Source organism: Felis catus, chromosome C2 (assembly GCF_018350175.1).
Source record: "Felis catus isolate Fca126 chromosome C2, F.catus_Fca126_mat1.0, whole genome shotgun sequence".
Lineage (NCBI taxonomy): Eukaryota > Metazoa > Chordata > Mammalia > Carnivora > Felidae > Felis > Felis catus.
The window spans coordinates 99,234,296-99,255,958 of NC_058376.1; positions in this window are offsets into that span (position 1 = coordinate 99,234,296).

Sequence of the window (21,663 nt, forward strand, 5' to 3'; positions counted from 1 at the left end):
CTTGTAGAGCCTCCAGAAGGAATCAACTGTGCTGATACCTTGAGTTTAGCTCTTTAGGACTCAGTTTGGACTTCTGGCTTCCAGAACTGAAAGGTAATACTTTGTGTTGTTTAAGCCACTAAATTTATGGTGATTTGTTACAGCAGCTATTGTAAACTAATATGGTGTGGGGTGGGGCAGGATGGAACACAGGAAGAACATTTTGTACCCCCAAACAGCGGATATTTTTCTATAGATGTAATTTTGTTCACAGGTGGTAATAGGTAACAAAAAAACTATTTCTGAGCTATACAATATTTATTTACTTATCCATACATCCATTTATTGGTTCAAACAGTGTTTGTTTTAAAACTTGTCTCCCAAAGAAGTCACTGAAATAAATATGTTTGGAAGGCAAACTGGGAAAATCACTTTTGAGCCTTAATCTCATTTACCCATTTTTTCTTTTCTTTTTTTCTTAATGTTTATTTTTGGGAGACAGAGAGAGGGAGCAGGGGAGGGTCAGAGAGAGAGAGAGGGAGACAGAGAATCCCAAGCAGACTCTGTGCTGTCAACACAGAGCCTGATGCTGGGCTTGAACCCGCATATCACGAGACCTGAGCCAAAATCAAGAGTCAGATGTTTAACCAACTGAACCCCTCATTTATCTTTTTTATACATATTTATCAGACTTTTGTCTAAATTTGTAAAAATATCAGTGTTACAATATAACACATTTGTTACGCTATTCTAAGATTTTGTTTGACCATTGGCTACTTGCAATTGATTGATTAATATGAAGTGTGGCTATGAATCAACTGAGTCCATTTACTGGTACCTAACAAGAACCACTTTTATATACATAGAATTCTCAAGGCACATTGTTGTGATTTTATACTCTGACCAGAAAACTGAAAAGTTTTTCTGTAGGCAGATGACAGAAAAGTTGTATTTCTGCTGACTGGAGGAAAAGAAAAATTCTGAGATAAGCCTAGAGCAGTAAAATGAGCACCACTTTCCTTTTCTCTCTGTTACCACATCCCAGCTATTGTTAAATTAGACTGTGGAGCACACCCCTTCCCTGGGTCCTTACACTCAGTGCCTGCCCTCCAACACTCTTAACTAAACAGCTGAGTTGACATACAGGCATTCACACAAATTCACTTAAAGAGTCAAGTCAATCAACACCTACATGATAAAAATATGGACGAGACAAGAAAGAACACCTAATAAAGAAATGACTGGAACTACTCAGGAAATATGGCTTAAGAAAAGGTGATTATAGGTAGATTTTAATGGGGATAATGACATAGATCAGCAAGTATCGATCAGAAAGGTAATTGGTTATTTGGTGTTAACCAGAAGTAGAAAAATCATACATAAAGATAGAACAAAATACAAGTCTCAAAAAATTTACTGCTTAAGAGCTTTGCTTGTTTATTCTTTAAAAAGTTAATTTTATTTTTTGCTGTTAATTTTAATATCACCTCAATATTTGGGGGGGTGGATAATTGAGACAACAGAGATTAATAGTAAAGAATGAAGACTTTGGAAGCAGATTGCCTGGATTTGTATCCTAGTTCTACCCCCAACTAGCTGTGTGTCCTTTGGCAATAACTTAATCTCTCTATGCCTCAATTTCCTCACCTATAATATAGGGATTCTAATAGTGTCTACCTCAAAAGATTGTTATGAAGATAACCTAAGTTAATATTTATAAAATACTTTAAATGTTACTGGCACAGTGACTACTATTCTCAAATTTGTCAAATTTCTTGAACAATGATTTGAATGGGAAAAATTACCTGACTTTTTTTCTGATTAATATTGTATTTCTACTGGATTTATTAAGGTTTTCTCCAAATTAGATTTCTGTTTAAAAAGAGAAAATAAGAACCAATAAATGTATGTTATCCCTAAGCAAAATTCTAAATATCATTCATAACAAACTTTCATTATAAATTTAGCTAACCCTTAAAATTATTAAGGGTTGTTCTATGATCTGTTATTAGAAGGAACTGGAGATAATACACTATAATCATATCCAAAGCCAATCAATATCCATGGGTCACTAATGATGCATTTACATCAGTTTCTGGTGCACACTTCTGTTCTGCATACCCTGCCAGTGTAGATTTTACTTAAAGGAACAAAGAACTCACAGGTTTATGGAGAAGCAGCAGCTGAGCATATTATTGCCTGTGAATTTCTTGAACTTGGTTAAAGTTTGTGCTCATTAACTGGAATGTGCTCTTCTACTTTGACTTTAAAAAGTATGACAGGTGGGAAATCCAAACTATTTAATTTATACCACAGTTTGAGATGCTGAAATGAGAAGTGGCATTTGGAGTAAGTTAGGTGTCATGACCCCTTTCAGGATACAACTTATGGTTCTGCGAATGAACATGTGAATAATATTAAACAAGCTAAAACTATGCCTACATCCATATGTCTTATCCAGAAAATGAGGAGCAGTGGATAAAACTAGCATATCCTAATTCTTTATCTAGCTTATGTATGTATCTCAAAGGAATACTGGATGTACAGAAAAGTTGAATAGGCCAAAGTCAAATGAAGAAAAGCAATACGTTTGCCAAACTGAATAAAGCCAAGCATAATACATTAATACCAACTCTGTTTCAAATGTTTTGTCAAGAATACTATTGTTCAAGAATATATGTTTTGTAGGAAAAGCTTGCAAAGATATCAAAGTATAGTTACCTTAATAAGCAAATTGTGGAACAGGATGTAGAGATGACCCCATTTAGCTTAGATGAAAAGATCTATACACTTTTATGTGAACAAATAGGATTTTCAAATGGATAAAATAGTTAAAACTTGCTAAGCCTATTAAAATGAAGGGACTGATGAATAAAAAAAAAAAAAAAAAAAAACAACTTTATACCTGGGGCCAGGGGAATGGGCATAGGCTTATGTGCTTCTTGGATTGGGTAGCGAATTGATAGGTGTTGATTTATATTAACATACTTTAAATATTGCAGAGCTGTTACAGTATTATTTTGCATTTTTAAAATATTCTATGTTGTAGGTAAAAGAATTAACTTTTACCTCTGAAAATATGGAGTAGATGAACTTTTCCCTTTTTGTCCTGCTAAGTAGAGCTAACTCTCTGGGCATTATACCTAAAAGAGATAGCTTAAGACTGAAAGCTTAAAAAGAAGAAAGCATACCAGCTACGGACCTTGGGATCTGAGGAACAACACAATGGTTTGTCCCCTGGGTTTTCACTTTTCTTCATGTATCCTGGCCTTGATATTAAGGAAACCAGCAACCTGGGAATTCCAATGAGCTAAGAAAGTCCCCCAAAAGACTGGTCTGTTTATCCAAAGGAAAAACAAGAGCAGGTTTGACAAGACACAAAACTTCTAGACAATAATCATTCTACTACAGGCAAACACCACGGTTCTCAGTAAAATCTATGCCCCCAGTTCTGTCAGCAAAGGTTGAGTAAAGAGCCTACACTTTATATCTTGCAAAATTGTAAAAGGCTTATCTCTCTCTTGCGCGCGCGCGCGCGCACACACACACACACACACACACACACACACACACACCACCTATGATGTCAGAGATGGACAAGTGTGGAGCTGGGACTCTTATCCCTGGTTTTTGGCAACAAACCTTCTTCTACTTTAAGTGTCCATGGATACCATGTGGGCATCCTGGAGCTCCACTCTCAACTGGAAGTAACAGTACTTGCTGGGTGTTACCAGAAGAGGCCTATGGTGAGTCAGAGCTTTCATCAAGGAGAGTAGCCCTCACTGTGTCAATGGAAATAGCAAAGGGAGCACCGAAAGGCACTCCTACCCTTCTCAGCCAAGATGATATCAACGGAAGCCAAGTTGGGACTCTCAATCAGCAGTAATGAGTTTAAGGAAGAAACTTGGACTTCAACCCTATCTATCAGTAATGGGATACATTTTGTGTACCAGAAAACTAAAATAACTGAAAATTTAAAAAAAATCAACAAATGTGCTGAACTTCTGAAGGAAGAAGAATCCGTGAACATGAATAGTGCACAATAGAAATTATATAATATGAACAACTGAGAGAAAACAGAATGAAAAAATTATGAACAGAGCTTCAGGGAAAAGTGGTACTATAACAGAAGATCTAGCATTTATGTCATCATAGTTCAGAAAGAAATGAAAAAGATGGTGGGGTTATAAAATAAATATAAGGAAATCATGACCAAACCTCAAATCATGAAATATACAAAATTACAGACTCATGAAGCTGATTGAACCACAAAACAGAATAATCTCAAAGAAATTTACATTAAGACCCATCATAATCTAAAACTAAAAACAGAAACAAGTATCTTGAAAGTGAAAGAGAAATGACATCTTATAGAGAGAAATAATTTATGTGTCAGTAAAATTTTCATCAAAAACATGGAGGCCAATGAGAAGTGACATATTTTTCCAGTCATGAAGGATAACTGTCAATCCCGAACCGTATAACTGGCAAAAATATATTTCAGGAGTGAAGGGAAAATCAAAACCTCAGATGAAAGGAAAAGTGAATCTGTTGCTAGCAGACTGACCATCAAATACTTGCTAGAGGAAGTTCCCCAAACAAAGAAAATGATTTTTTAAAAAAAGAAATGTTACAAGGTCAGGAAAACAGTAACATTTACAGAGTAGAAATACAGATAAGTATAGTAGATTTTCCTCCTCTTCTAGAGTTTTCTAAGTTATGTTTTCTTGTCAAAACAAAAATTATAATGTTGTATTATGTAGTTGTAAATTATGAAAAGGAAATATTTAGGGCATTATAAAGAGGAAAGGTCAAAGAAGACAAAAAGACATAAGGTTTCTACACTTCACTCAAATTGATAAATGGACACAGGTAGATTGTTTCTGTTGTGAGCATGTAATATAACACATAGAACAATTATTTAAAAACTTTTACAAAAGGATACACTAAAAACACACTATAGATAATTCAAAATGAAATTCTAAAAATGTCAATCCATAGAAAGGCAAGAAAAAAAACAGAAGAAACAAAAAATGAGACTCTAAAAAAATCAGTTAAAAACATTGGCAAAGTAGATTAAAAACTAAAAATGTAACTCAACTACATGCAGCAATAAAAAGAAACTATCAATACACCAGTTTGGATGGACCTTAAGAGCATTATGCTGAGTGGAAAAAAAGCCAAAATCAAAAAGTTATAACATTCTAAAAATGACAAAATTTTAGAGCTAGAGAATAGATGAGTGGTTGCAGAGGTTAGGGAAGCAGGTGTAATAAAATATTTCTGAATCTTGACTGTGGTGATGGTCATATACATCTATACATGTGATAAAATGCCATTGAACTACATATACACATTGTATCAGTGACAGTTTCCTGGTTTTTATATTATACTGCAGTTATATAAAACATCATAACTGGGGAGACTGAGCAAAGTTACATAGAACCCCTCTGTACTATCTTTGCAACAATTTCTGTGAATCTATCAGTGTCTCAAAAAAAAGTTGATAAAAAGAGAAAAGATTGTTTGAAAGCTACATAGGAAGTAGTAATAGAATGAAAAATGATAAATGTGTCAACAACATAAGAGCAGATACTGAGGGGCGCCTTGGTGGCTCAGTTGGTTAAACATCTGACTTGTTTTAAGTTCAGGTCATGATCTCAGGGTTGTCATGAGATTGACAAATCCATGTTGTGTTGCAAATGCTTGAATAATTCACATTAAAGTCTAATGTGAATGTGGCAGAGAATAAATGAATGTGTTCAAACTACTTAGCTTAATATTCACTATAGACTAATCTAGCATAACATTATAGAATATATAGTTAAATAAGTTACTAATTTTAAAGAGTACCTTTGATTTTTCTCTTAATCATTTCTTTCCCTTTTTTACATCTATACACTTGCCTTCCAAAGATCAGGAAAGTGCTTTTTTTAGTCGTGTGCTAAAAGTGTGAAAACTCTGTGGCTATAAATTCAGCTATTTTAGTTTTGAAAGTCATTTTAAATGACTTTGGTGATGATAATGCCACACTAAGGAAGAAGCCTGAGTTGTTAGTCAACTTTGTGCAGTGTATTAAAATGTCACACTCCTAGGATGTAGACAATCAGATCAGAAAGAAAAAGCCTGCGTTGTTTACAATGATGTTCTTCGAGATCACTGTTGAAGGAAATTACATCTGTGTGCTAAATAGTGTATCTGTAAAGAGCTTCTTTAACCTCTACTCTAAAATGTTTTAATCTTTTCTCCATAACAAGGATGCAAAATATCACTTCACTGACATAAGTAGAGATTTCAGTAATCATACTAATATTATTTTTCTTTACATTTCCAGCCTAAATCATGCAAAAGCAATCTCTATTTTACTTTGATGTTATTTTTGAGCATCATTGATTAAAGCCTGAAACCTTGAATTTGGATAGAGGTGAAACACAAAGATTGTGCATTTATTTGCTTTTTTTTCTTATACCAACAAAGTTTAACAGGAAAATGAAATCCTTTTTGCTCTATTTCTACATTAGTGAAAAATCCTTAAACTATTTGCTATATTTTTTATCGTACCAAGTCATTAACACACAATTTTGTGAATCTTTTACACATGAATTGTTCAATAGTTTTAAAAGAAAAAATTGAAATAAAATAGTTTCTTTATTTTTCTAATTTTATATTCTCACATCTTTTCACTTCTAGTTAAATTTGTTAGTAGGCTTTATTTGAGATAAATTATTCCAGGTAACCTATAATCAGTATAATAAATACTAGATGACCACAGGAATTTTTCATTAAACAAGTATAAATTGTTTTATGATTTTCGAGTTGCAAGATTTATGGCATGTATTCATTTAAATCAAACTTGGCTTTGAGATTTTACTTGAAAAAGTTAGTGTAAAGTCTCCAGTATGTACCCCTTTGGTATATTTTTACCCATTCGATTAGGTTTATGCGAGGACCCTGGGGCTTATCCCATAAAAAATAAAATGGAGGAAGAACGACTGGTGTGTAGTAACCATTAGTCACTGTTGAAACAGTTATTGTACAGGATCATACAGACTTTTCCATGACAAGGACTCTGTTGGTGACATCCACTTCTCATACAGATTAGATTCACTGACCTTTACTATAGCTCATATAAAAAAATAAAAAAGAATAATAACAAATGATGTTTAATTTAGTATTACTGGGATTTTGAATTAAAGACACCTACATACGTTTAACCATTTTTTTTCCTCCCACGCAGTTGACTAATGATATAGATGAATGCTGCCGTAAACTCTTTGCTTACGTCATTCCTTAAAGTTCACAGCTATTTTGGAAGTTTGGAAGGAGTGTCAAATGACAAAAACTAATATTGGAATTAGAGTGGTCATTGTCTGTTTTTCCGCCTATTGTCAAACATTTAACTTTGTTATATTTTCACATGCCTAGAATATACCAGGGGCAGGGTGGGAGAATCACAAATTGTGAAATTCAGGGCATGAACAAACAGGTGGAGTGCTCACTTCTGTTTCAAAATCAATTGGTCATCTGTACTTAGGTTTTCTTATTTGGGAATGTAGGCTTCTGCTGCATGTCCCATTTTTCATTAGCACAGCACTAAAGTAATATCAAAGTGATCTTATGGGATAATGAGAACCATCTTCTCTTGCCAATCTAATGGATTGTTTGTGAAATGTGTTCAATAAAGTCGTCCTTGACTTCCCTCACTAATTCTAATGCTTATAACCAACTTTATGGTGAGGAGATATTGTAGATGAAATATATGTAGCAAATAATGCCACTTTTTCACAGTTGAATGAAGTTCTTAAGTAACAGAATTGCATTTAAGGATTTGCCAAGGAGATACCATACTTGTGTCCTCTCTTCTATGAACAAAATATCTGATCAATAGATTACCAGTTATACATACTCATATATATGCACTTATGTACTACACATATAATTGAAAACACACTTGCCTTTTAAAAAATTTACTGTCTCTCTCAAGGTATCACTATTTTTTCCCATAACCATTCTACCTCTTGCAATAAAGTCAATTTCTTGCTGCCTCTACTTCATTTACTATTACCTTACTTATGCCAGTAATGCCTGCTACCACTAGTTTGCCCATTGGGTGAGGTTAATGTAACATAATAAACATTCTTGGGAGATTCTGGCTTCAATTATTGTTATTGTCCACATATCGAAAGGATTTCTAGATAAGAAAAACCCATTAGTCAACTGACAAGAAACCAGATCTCATCAAAATTAAGATCTTGGGAAATAACCTGTGAGCAGTCTTAAACAGGCCATTCCCCTTGGGTATTGTAGGTTTCTCATTTTAACACACATGAAAATCAGGCATCTGTCATGACCACACTAATGAAACTTTGTTATCAAAGGTATACATGATTTCCTAGATGCCAAACTAAATGAACTCTGTAAGCCACTGCTTCCAATATCTACTTCCCTACAGTATTAACACCCCATTCACTGCTCCTATTCTTTGACCTTTCTGTTAAACATTTCTATTTTCTAAGGGTTTCCTTTTCAGTCTCATTTCTGTCTTCTCTAATTGAAATTAAACCAATTATATCAATCTCCTGTCTTCAGCTTCCACTGATGCCCTCATTATAACTAAGTTTATTTATAAAGCCTTCTACTCTTCCTCTGACCTAGTTCTTATGTCTCCTCCTCTCATTTTTCTTTTACTCTACTTTTCTCTTCCTTATTTCTATGTTAAAATTTTTAATTCTGGTTATTTCATACTCATGTGATTCAAACTGTCCTTGTTATACATGGTATGAATAACTTTTTATGATTTTACCTTGCTTACTTCATCCCCTGTTTCTGCCCTTCCCTGTCCCTCTGCAAACACATGTTTTTAAGTTCTACTGACTTTGCATTATTGTATGTCCCCTAAATTCTGTATTAGATTAAGGTTTTGCCTTCTGTTCTTGTTTGTTCATTCACTCAAAAAACATTTTATAAGCACCAATTATATGTTGGACATTTTTATTGTTGCTAAAGATATAGAAATAATTAAAATGAGGGAAAATATTCCCCTTAAAAGAGCATCCATTCCAGTGTTTGTCCATAAACAAAATGTATGCAATATTTTTATGGTAGAAGATATGAAATTCGACAAATAAAACAGGGAAGGGGAGCAAGACGGCTCAAGGGAGGGTTGCAATTTGTTTTTCAAAAAATTTTTAATGTTTATTTTTGAGAGAGAGACAGAGTGTGAGCAGGGAAGGGGCAGAGAGGGAGGGAGGCACAGAACCTGAAGCAGGCTCCAGGCTCTGAGCTGCCAGCACAGAGCCCGATGCTGGGCTTGAACTCATGAACCATAGGATCATGACCTAAGCCAAAGTTGGATGCCCAACCGACTGAGCCACACAGGAGCCCCAGAAGGTTACAATTCAAATACAGTTATCAGGGAGAGTCTAATAGAGAAAGATGTGAGTAAAGGCATATGAGATATTATAAAGGCCATGTGGCTATCTATGTGAAGGAAGTTCAAGGTAGAAATAACAATGTGTTCCAGGCCCTTAATACAGTGTCATGTTTGGTTTCTTCAAATAACAGCATGAGATCATGCATGGCTGGATGAGTAGAAGTAAGTGGAAGAATAGTAACAAAAGTAGTTACCCCAGATCCATATTGTGGGGTGGTAGCTTACTACCAAGACTCTGACTGATTCTTAATGAGATGTGGTACCATTATAAACATTTTATCAGAAGATTACACAATCTAAATAACATTAAACAATTTTTTGTACCTACTTTTGTTAAAAATACGTTGAGATGGCACAAATGAACCAGAGAGACCAATTAAAAAGTTATTTCAATAATCCAAAAGAAGAATGATGAGCTGGAATTAAAGTGATACCATAAAAGATCAAAATCAGTCATTAATATCTGGGTACATTTGACTACCTCTACTCCCACCCCACTTAAGCATTGTTCTCATCTTTTAGATCCCCTTAAATTGTAACGCCGCAAAAGAAGGCTACCAGAAGTTTACATTTTATATCTGAGTCACTGACGTTTTTCACATAGTTTATTATAGCTACAGTTACTTCATATCCAAAGTACAATATGGAAAATCATATCACACAATATCTTGGTTCATATTAGGTGTTCAACAAATATTAGTCTCTTTCCCATCACTGTCCATAATTAAAATAATCTTTACCTATCAAAGATTTTGAATTATATTTAATTTTAGAAATTGGGATTAATTGTAAATATAATATATCATATTAAATTTGAAGCCAGTCTCAAGCTTTCTAATCTCAAGAATATTTATGCTCTGAAAAATTGCCAAGGACTCCAAAGAGCTTTTGTCTATGTGGTATGTGGGTTATGTCAGTGGTGGCTGGCAAGCCAGATATTCAAAAAAAGTCCCACTTTCTAACCTCTGTGATTTGTCTGGAGTAAATCTTCGTATCATCTCAGATTTCTAGATGCCAATAGTTTAAGAACTACCTCTTAAAATTTTGGAATATTAAGCAATTGGCTCTCAGGTGTCAGTATGAGCCAACTCCAGTACATCATTGGCTATATCTACTGATATTTATATATTAAAGATAAAGACTGTGTTTAATTTATTAATTTATATGAAAATAATAGTAATACATCTATCATAAGTTGGTAAAAATGACATTTAAAAAAACTACATTTTTGAAAGCAAAACATTTTTTAAGAGTGGCATTATTTTCCTTATTTGCAAACTTTTGAATGTCTGGCTTAAGGAGACATGAACAGACACTTTTCCAAAGAAGACATCCAGATGGCTTACAGACACATTAAAAGATGCTCAACATCACTCGTCATCAGGGAAATACAAATCAAAACCATGATGAGATATCACCTCACACCTGTCAAAATGCGAAAATTAATTCCAGAAACAAAAGGTGTTGGTGAAAGGGGAACACCATTGCACTATTGGTGGGAATGCAAACTGGTGCAGCCACTCAAGAACAGTATGGAGGTTCTGCAAAAAAAACAAAAAATAGAACTACCCTATGATCCAACAATTGCATTATTAGGTATTAACCCAAAGGATACAGAAATAAAGATTTGAAAGGGTACATGCACTCCAGTGTTTATATCAGCATTATCAACAATAGTCAAATTGTAGAAGCAACCCAAATGTCCATTGACTGAATGGATAAAGATGTGGTATCTATATACAATGGAATGTTACTCAGCCATCAAAAAGAATGAAATCTTGCCATTTGCAACGATGTGGATGGGGTTAGAACGTATTATGCTAAGCAAAAGAAGTCAGAGATAGACAAGTACCATATGATTTTACTTATATGTGGAATTTAAGAAACAGAACAGATGAACATATGGGAAAGGGGGAAAATAGAAGAGAGGGAAACAAACCACAAGAGACTGTTAACAATAGAAAACAAACTGAAGGTTGACGGAGGGAGGTGAGTGAGAATATGGGTTAGATGGGTGTTAATGAGTACACTTGTGATGAGCAATGGGTGTTGTATGTAAGTGATGAATCACTGAATTCTACCCCTGAAACCAATACTGCACTGCATGTTAACTAACTAAAATTTATATTAAAAAAAAACATATTCAGACAAAACAAACAAACAAAATGTCTGGCTTAATAAAGGAAAATTATGTTTTTATAACTTCATTCAATCTATACAGCATGTGCTCTTTTGTTGTTGTTGTTGTTCTTGTTGTTGTTGTTGATGATGCATATGAAGAAAATAACTCAGACATGTTACTTGAAATAGAAGTATTTTAGATAATGGTGGATATTGTTTTTGATGCTGTACCCCAACTTGGCAACTGCTAGCTTCTTAAAACTTAGTTGCAATGTGGATTATGAGTAAACTTTTATTGTTGTTCAGTTGTTAGGTTACATTAAAATCCATCGGCCTATCTTGCATTTGGAATGACTCATTTAGTATATGATTTTGTAGCATTAATCACCAGTGATTTTGAAAATACTGTTCATTGAGTTATTCATATCTTCTAAATGCTGACATATTTTGGTATAGAATACCAAAAATACCATATGGTGGTATCACTAGCAAGCTCATTAAAAAGGCATTTACATATTAGACAGTTCTCAAACTCAAGGTGCTAGATACATAGAAAATTTTAATTTTCACTTGAAGGCTCAAACTTTATTACTGGCAACAAATACTGCCAGGATTTTCCCTTGAAGTGACAAACTTTGTTCACTTTCAAAAACTTTTCAAATACCTAATTTTGAATAATACAATTGGTCTGATAGCCATTCTTATGAATATTGTATTTCAACAGAATAACACAGCTAGTTTAGCATGCAACTCAAACAACTGCACAAAATACTTTTTGTCAAATCAATCATCCTACTTTAACATACAACAGAAATACTTTATGTACATTTCCATTTCAAAATACATATACCCAATGGTCACAGTTTAACATCATTAATAAATGTACTGCTTCATGAATGCATTCTTAAGTGAAACTGATTTTCTTTTTTCTTAGTGTGTATGGTAAAGAAGTATGAATGACTACCAGTTTTGTGCCCTTGCCTTTATTTGGACTAAGAGACCAAAGTGTTTGTCTGCTATTGCCTTTTCACCATCAATGAAAATATTAAAATACTGAAAGATAAAAATACCATTCAGTATGATTAATGACAATGGTATTAACATGCTGATCCCCTCAAAGTACATCGATGACCCTGGGAGCTAAATGGGCCACAGTTTGAGACCCACTGTTCTAAGTAATAATCCCTATTATTCATTGAAGATGACTCATTTTATGACAATAAACACAGTACATTTCCTTCCATAAACTAAATGGTTTAATCCTCAGTTTTTATTAGGTAGATAGTATGCTTATTTTCTCAGTGAGGAAACTCAGGCACAAAATATAAGGTAAACTGCTTAGTAAAAAAGATATCAGTGGTAGATTCAGGATTTGAACATATGAAGTTTGATTTAAAAGTCCCCTCTAGGGGCACCTGGGTGGCGCAGTCGGTTAAGCGTCTGACTTCAGCCAGGTCACGATCTCGCGGTCCGTGATTTCGAGCCCCGCGTCGGGCTCTGGGCTGATGGCTCAGAGCCTGGAGCCTGTTTCCGATTCTGTGTCTCCCTCTCTCTCTGCCCCTCCCCCGTTCATGCTCTGTCTCTCTCTGTCCCAAAAATAAATAAATAAACATTGAAAAAAAAAAATAAAAGTCCCCTCTAAACCACTGTGTTATACCATCCCTCTAAATGTTTGTATGTCTGTTTCATAGTATTTCTTTGTAAATTAGGACCACATATTTCCTGCACCAACCTATTCAGTATATGCTGGTGAATTACTTTTGAAGAAGTGCCTGAGATACTCTATGTTCATAATCCTTCTATTACTTTAAACTAACTTACCAAAATCATATAACTAAAAAAAAATCTGAGTCTTCCCAAGAAAATAGGAAAAAGGAAAGTGTGAAGCTCTGGACTAGAAAGATAATCCCACTGGAAGAAATATTACACATATAGTTGAAAATCTTGCTGCTATTTTAGCATTTATGACTTATTCTATCATCAAATGCTTTATTGTATTCTTCAGAAGGACATGGATCTATAGTGTTTTGTTTTGTTTTGCCTGACCACCTCTCAAAGCTTCTGAGAATAAAATTTTAGGAAGAATGAAATGTTTTAAAGGTAGCCTTGTCTTCTCACACACTTGTCTACCAGTTTCTATAAAGATATGCTATGTAACAAGCCCCAAAAGATGAAAAACTAAGTAGTTCACATCAAAATTTACCATTTAGAGGTCTAATATTCAATATTAAATTTTAATTGCATCCATTCTCTAGCTGTTACCTTTTAATTTGTATGTAATATCTGTCCCATTTCCATGTAGTATCAAAAAGGTTAATGAGTGTTATAAAAAGGTTTCTTTCTATGAAACCTCCCAAACTTGTAAGCAATTGAATTCGGGTAATCAGGTAAAGAAAAATATTTTAAGAGTGGAGATGATCAAGATGTGTCACAGCAATGAATATAATGTAATGTACACCATAGATACAATGCAAATATATTTTTTAAAGTTTTTTTTAAACTTTTTTTTAACGTTTATTTATTTTTGAGACAGAGAGAGACAGAGCATGAACGGGGGAGGGTCAGAGAGAGGGAGACACAGAATCTGAAACAGGCTCCAGGCTCTGAGCTGTCAGCACAGAGCCCGACGCGGGGCTCAAACTCACGGACCGCGAGATCATGACCTGAGCGAAGTCGGCCGCTCAACGGACTGAGCCACCCAGGCGCCCCGATACAATGCAAATATTTACCAAAAAAAAAAAAAAAGACAATAAGGAAAGCAAAACGAAAGCATAGATACACAGTGGCAAAGGTATGAGAAGATAGCAGCTGTCATCAGTTTCATTAGCATTCAATTATGCCCCATTATTTTAGGTAAAAGGTGGTAAGTTGTTCCCAATTATCCAACACATTTTACTTTATCCATTACCCTTGTATTTGCCTAAGGAAATTCATGTTCGAAGTTACTAAATTTTAGTTGAGAATTTAGTGTTGCTAAGTAAATTAGTGAAATGAAGACAAATAGAAAGCGATAAACCATAAATACTTGTATGCAGAAGCTGCCATTAGAGCTTGTTCAACTATGCTCACATTAACTTCATATTTTATAGCAGTGCATGTTGGTGTACAACTGAGTGGCAATGCTGGGATTTATTCACTTTGAATGACATAGACAAAAAAGCAGAGATGTTTGAATAATAAGCAAGTCACCCTGAAATTAACTATCATATGCCAATTCTTCATGAGTTTAATTATCCATGCAGAAATCATTGTTTAAAACAGAAGATTTTGGAATCTGGAAGAACCTTGTGATTTATTTTTTACTCTCCAAAGTTATTATATTTTATGTATTAAATTACTCACAATAGGGGCACCTGGGTGGCTCAGTTGGTTAAGCATCTGACCCCCACTCAGGTCCTGATCTCACAGTTTGTTAGTTCAAGCCCCATGTCGGGCTCTGTGCTGACAGCTCAGAGCCTGGAGCCTGTTTCAGTTTCTGAGTCTCCCTCTCTCTCTGCCCCTCCTCGCTCATGCTCTGTCTGTCCTTCAAAAATAAATAAACAATGAAAAAATTTTAAAAATTGCCCACAATAGGTTATACATCTCTAAATTAGTAGAAGAAAACATAAAAGTAAACAATGTTAGGCTAAAACAATAACGTGAGCCTACTTATTTGGGAGGCTATGGCACCTACCATAAATTAATAAGAAACTAGTTGTGCATGCTACCAAATGTCTTTACCTCAAGAAAAATTATCTCTATACTCTCTGATGCAGACATACATGCATTATTAAATCTAAAATGGAAAAGAATCAAAAGTTTACAAATATCATTTACCACTCTACAACAATCAATTTAGGTATTTCAGTTACATAAGAGGAGGAATAAAAGAAGACATGTAGGAAAAGAGGTTATGTTTTCAGCAAACTGTATCAACTATGAAAGAATTAGAATAAATAAAACCTCAGACAAATGGAGTAATAAAGCCCTGAGTGGCACGTTCCACCCCTGCACTGGGGAACCGAACAGGAATGAACTTGAAAGCATGAGAGCAGAAGTGGCAGCCTTGAGAAAGCACAAATTTAGAGATTACAGAAGCAAGTTGAAAAAGACTACCTCTTGGAGGCTTACTCTTGACAAAAAAGGAGAGAAGATGTGACGATATTTGTGGACTCAACAGAAACAGTATCATCACACACAAAAAAACCTCCAATCCCTCCCCCTCCTCTTCAATAAAAACATTATCTATTTAAGAAATTACACATCTCTATACCAACAGAAAAGTCTGCTAGGGGGCACCTGGGTTAAGCATCTGATTCTTGATTTTGGTTCAGGTGCATGATCTCATGGTTCATTAGTTAATGAAGAAAAAGAAGAAGAAGAGGAAGGAGGAGGAGGAGGAGGAGGAGGAGGAGGAGAAGAAGAAGAAGAAGAAGAAGAAGAAGAAGAAGAAGAAGAAGAAGAAGAAGAAGAAAAAGAAGGAGAAAGAGAAGGAGGAGGAGGAGGAGGAGGAGGAAGAGGAGAAGGAGGAAGAGGAGAAGGAGGAGGAGAAGAAAGACAAGTCTGCTAAGAAGTAAAAACAACCTAGTAAACCACCCAAAATCATTACTGCTGTCTGCTTCAAAACACCTGCTCTTACTGATACAGGGAGATTTTTCAACATTTACAAAGATAGCAGGTAACTTCTAAAGGATAAAATCTAGGGGCGCCTGGGTTGCTCAGTTGATTGAGTGACCAACTTTGGCTCAGGTCATGATCTCAGGGTTTGTGAGTTGGAGCTCCACATTGGGTTCTGTGCTGACAGCTCAGAGTCTGGAGCCTGCTTCTGATTCTGTGTCTCCCTCTCTCTCTGCCCCTCCCCCACTCATGCTCTGTCTCTGTCTCAGAAATAAATAAACATAAATAAATAAATAAATAAATAAATAAATAAATAAATAAAAAGAAAAAAATCTATTTTAGAGGCACCGGGGTGGCTCAATTGGTTAAGCTTCTGACTTGGGCTCAGGTCATGATGTCACGGTTCCTGGGTTCAAGTCCTGCATCAGGAAATGTGCAGACAGCTCAGAGCCTGGAGCCTGCTTCGGATTCTGTCTCTCTCTCTCTCTCTCTCTCTCTCTCTCTCTGCCCCTCCCCGGCTTGTGCTCTGTCTCTGTCTGTCTCTCAAAAAATGAATAAACGTTAAAAAAATAAGAAAAGGTAACAAAACTATTTTAAAAAGAAAGGAAACATCAGAAGCAAATAAATTCTGCAACTGAAAATATTCCTCAAAAATGCCACCAAACTAAAGAAACCATAATACAATACTCTATGTAAACTAAATATTCTTACATAATTGGATATAGGCAAATACACAAGATCATAAAGCTACACAATAATAGGAAAAAACCATAAAGTATCCAAACAGAATGAAAGAAATGAAAGTTGACAGATCTCAGAAACAAAATTTTTTAAAATTTTTTTTTCAACGTTTTTATTTATTTTTGGGACAGAGAGAGACAGAGCATGAACGGGGGAGGGTCAGAGAGAGAGGGAGACACAGAATCGGAAACAGGCTCCAGGCTCCGAGCCATCAGCCCAGAGCCTGACGTGGGGCTCGAACTCATGGACTGCGAGATCGTGACCTGGCTGAAGTCGGACGCTTAACCGACTGCGCCACCCAGGCGCCCCTCAGAAATAAAATTTTTAAAGATTAAGATGAATTTATCTAAAAACTGAAAATTAATTTAAAATTTCCTCTAATGAGGAGAGGAGGACAATGGCCAGGAGAAAAAACAAAAATGATGGAAACAGTCATAAAGATCCATCAATAAGTGGACCAAGACCCAACTATTGCATTATAGGAAGAAGAAGTAAAGGAAGAGGAGGGAGAGGGGGAGAAGGTAGGGGAAGAGAAGGAGGAAAGTGAAACAATCAGCCATAATCCCAAAAAGCTTCTAGGAATAGAAGAAAATCTGCATCCCCATATGTAAAGACTTAGTCATTTGCATGGAAATAAAAATAAACCAGTCAATTTTGAGTATACTCTAATAGAATCATTAAATTTTTAAGGCACAAAACTAAAAAAGATCCTTGCACTGACAATGAACAAAGGAAAATCATGAATGAAGGAGTAAGTTTGACATGAAACTTCTTGATAGCAATAGAGAAATCATCAACAATGAAGCATCCTTTCAAAGAAACTCAAGAATGTTTGAGTCTGGGTTTTACACCAGCTAAACTGTCTTTCAAGTATAATGGCTGCTGGAAAGTTTAAATGTGTAAGAATTTAGGGAATAGCATACTAATTAGCTCTTTTTGAGAAATCTACTGGAATATAAACTTGATTCAATTAAGAAATGACCAAGGAGGGGCGCCTGGATGGCACAGTCGGTTAAGTGGCCGACTTCGGCTCAGGTCATGATCTCGCGGTCCGTGAGTTCGAGCCCCGAGTCGGGCTCTGTGCTGACAGCTCAGAGTCTGGAGCCTGTTTCAGATTCTGTGTCTCCCTCTCTCTGACCCTCCCCCATTCATGCTCTGTCTCTCTCTGTCTCAAAAATAAATAAACGTTAAAAAAAAAAAAAGATTTTTAAGAAATGACCAAGGAAACTGGCACATAGACTGACTGTATTTTATATACTTAATTGGATTATACCATGGATTAATACCATGATGGGTATGGAGGAGAGAGAGAATGACATGTGAGCCTTATGTTCTCTAATAAAATAGAAAGTATATAGCTTAAACACGGGAGAAAAAGTAGAAAAATTCTAGTGAAGTAGCTGTATTGATTGCTGCATTGGGGATAGTAGGATTCAAAGCCGTTTTTTAAAGCTGGCAAAACAGCAATTAGAAATCTAGGTGGGTATTTAAGAGGGCACTTGTGTTGAGTACTGAGTATTAGATGTAAGTGATGAATCACTAAATTCTACTCCTGAAACCAGTATTATACTATATGTTAACTAACGAGAATTTGAATAAACAACTGAAAAAAAAAAAACCTGGATGATGAAAGGACAAAGGCATTACAAAAGATACTGATACAAAGATAACCACAGGAAAAAAAATAAAATCTTCCTTAAAAAACAAAGGAATTCAGGGAAGAACAAAGAAAACAAAATTCATAGAGAAATACAGTAAATAACAATATATACCTAGTAAATATAAGACAAAATAATGTGACAAATTTGAAACATTTAAACATATCAGTGCTATCATAAATGTAAAAAAAAATTGTGTGTATGTACACATATTCTTATTACAGTATGAAAGTGTATTAATATATATCACAAATGAAAGATCTTATAATATAAAACATTAATTGTGATTCTAAAATACCTAACATTGTTACACTGTACATGTTACATGTAAGGGTCAAAATGTGGTATAATATTTCCATCCTCTCTACAACAGGGACATAGAAATCTAATTAAACAGGGGGAGAAATAAAAACTCTGTTGTCTGAAAGCTGTCTTTTGGTATAAACAGAATCAGAATATTCTGTTTTTTTCTACATTAATACCATTTATTTTTATAAAAGGAAAAAAATTAAGCAAAGTAACATATCTATCTACAGAAGTGAACACAGGATGCTACTTTAAATCCAGACTTGTGAAACTGGCAGGATATGTGTCAGGATGAGTACTGTGACTGCTTTAGAATAAATGGCACTTGCCTTTGTGTGGAGCAGGGTCCTGGGGTCTCTCCTAACAACTGCAGAAGTTTCCAAAGGAGACAGGTGGATAAACACACAGACCATACCTCTTATTATTTAAAAAGAATGTTCACTAGCTATGAGTAGATAGTCATGTATGAGGGTACTCAGGGAGAATATATCCACTATATTCTCAGGTAACCCACAGAACAGAAAATAACACCCCCTTATCAAAGTTAGGTCAATAAAAACATTTTAAAAGACAATAAACATAAGAGAGCAATGAGAAGAATCCATGTTGTTAAAAAAATAGAACATGCTCAAGATACTAAAAAGCAAAATATATTAGAAAAATGTACCAATAGTACTTACAGAAGGGACCTAATCTTTTTTCCCAGTGTGTATCCACAGAGCTTAGTGTTTCCCTTGAAGCTCAATAAGTATGTATTAAAGAAACAGCAAGGTGGATTTATCACTCTTTACTTTGTTATACTAGTTCTGCTTTAATATATTTGGGCCAGTAAAATACTGCCTTAATTTACTGTAGCATATAAAACATTTTAGTATCTGGTAGATCATTTCCCTCCAATTATTTTTCTTTTAAATTTTTCCTTAGCTATCATTCTTCTAGATGATGTCAGAATAATTTTGTAAAGTTCCATTTTTTTATCAAAGTTTTAAATGGAATGAATTTAAATTTGTATGGAGTTTTATAGAAAATTAACGTCTTTACAATATTATGTCATCTAATTCAGGAACACAATATTCTATCAATTTCATAATGTCTTCTCATATGCGCTTAACTTGCTAGTCACCTATCAAGTGATAGAGGACACAAGAAAGGTCACACCCTTAGGACTTGGCTATGCAAGACATAAGAGGGAAACTATTTTTAAATGTTTCTTACCTGATGTTTCTAAAAATTTTTCCCCCTCCATATGAGTATTTCATAAATCTACTTATAATTGTATTTGGATAGTCTTATTAATTTTATGAATTGTATCTTTTATTATTTAATTTTAAAATATTTGTCAAGGACATTTATAAAAAAACTAATGATTTTAATAAAATATTTTTTAAGCTTATATATTTATATTTGAGAGAGAGAGAGAGAGAGAGCGAGCGTGTGTGTGTGTGTGTGTGTGTGTGTGTGTGTGTGTGAGTGCAGAGGAGGGGCAGAGAGAGACAGAAAAAAAATTCCAAGCATGCTCTGCACTGTCAGTGCAGACCTTAAATGGGGCTCAAACTCACAAACTCTGAGATCATGACCTGAGCCTAAATCAAGAGTTGGATGCTTAACCGACTGAGCCACCCAGACACCCCTATTTACTTTGAATTAAGGCATTTATCTGAAACACTTTCCTTATGGAAAACACCATTAGCTAGTGTTATGTGACATGAGTATTAATATCAGTATTAATGTTGACTAGAATTGGATCAAAATCTCCTGCCTGCTACTTACTATATAACCTTTGGCAAATAAATTAACTGGGACATAGCAGGAGAAATGAAGGACCAACTTGACTACCTCTTAGTAAACCCAATAGGATGATAACAGCAACTTAGCTCCATTTAGATGCGTATGTAACACCTCCATTTAGATGTGTATGTCAACAGCGTATTAGGGTGAAATTCTTGAATAAGGAAAGGATACTCTCTTTAAATATTAAATTTAACTGTTTATAAACCATGCATTCCTTGATATACCTAGCTTAATCAAGTTCTATTATTCTTTTCTTAATCTATGTTGCTGGATTACATATGATAACATTTTGATGAAGACTTTTCTGTAATCTTTCCTTTTTTGTGCTATACTTGTTAAATTTTTGTTAACAATTTATGCTTCTTTCATATAATATATATGAAATGTGTAGAGGAATTTCAAAGCTATATAATTATATACTTTAAAGCTTAAAAAAAGCCAGACAGTCCTCAAGTTTATATAAAGTACTCACATATCATCTGTATTTGGTACTTCCTTTTAAAATTTTTTTTAACATTTATTGTGGAGAGACAGAGTGTGAGCCGGGGAGGGGTAGAGAGAGAGGGAGACACAGAATCTGAAGCAGGTTCCAGACTGTGGGCTGTCAGCACAGAGCCCGATGTGGGGCTTGAACTCACAAACTGTGAGATCATGACCTGAGCCAAAGTCAGACGCTCAACCAAATGAGCCACCAGGCGCCCCTGGTACCTCCTTTTTAAAAGAAATATATTTGTGACTTTCATGGCTACACACTTGTCTAACTTGTTTAAATCCATTTAATTTTAATATCTGAGTTCAAACATTGATCTGGGTTCCAGCAACGTAGTAATTCTTCATCTTCACCTCACATAGTTTCCCTTTCCTCCCTCCTATATTAACTGTTTAACTTATGGTTATGGAGATGTTCATGATTATTAGTGACTCCAATCTTTGGCCATCATGATAAGGTTGCATATCCTCTCTCTTTTGATGTTAAATGAAGCCATGTTGTTTGTTTTCATCAGTAAAGTATGAATGAAATTGATGCATGGAATCCAG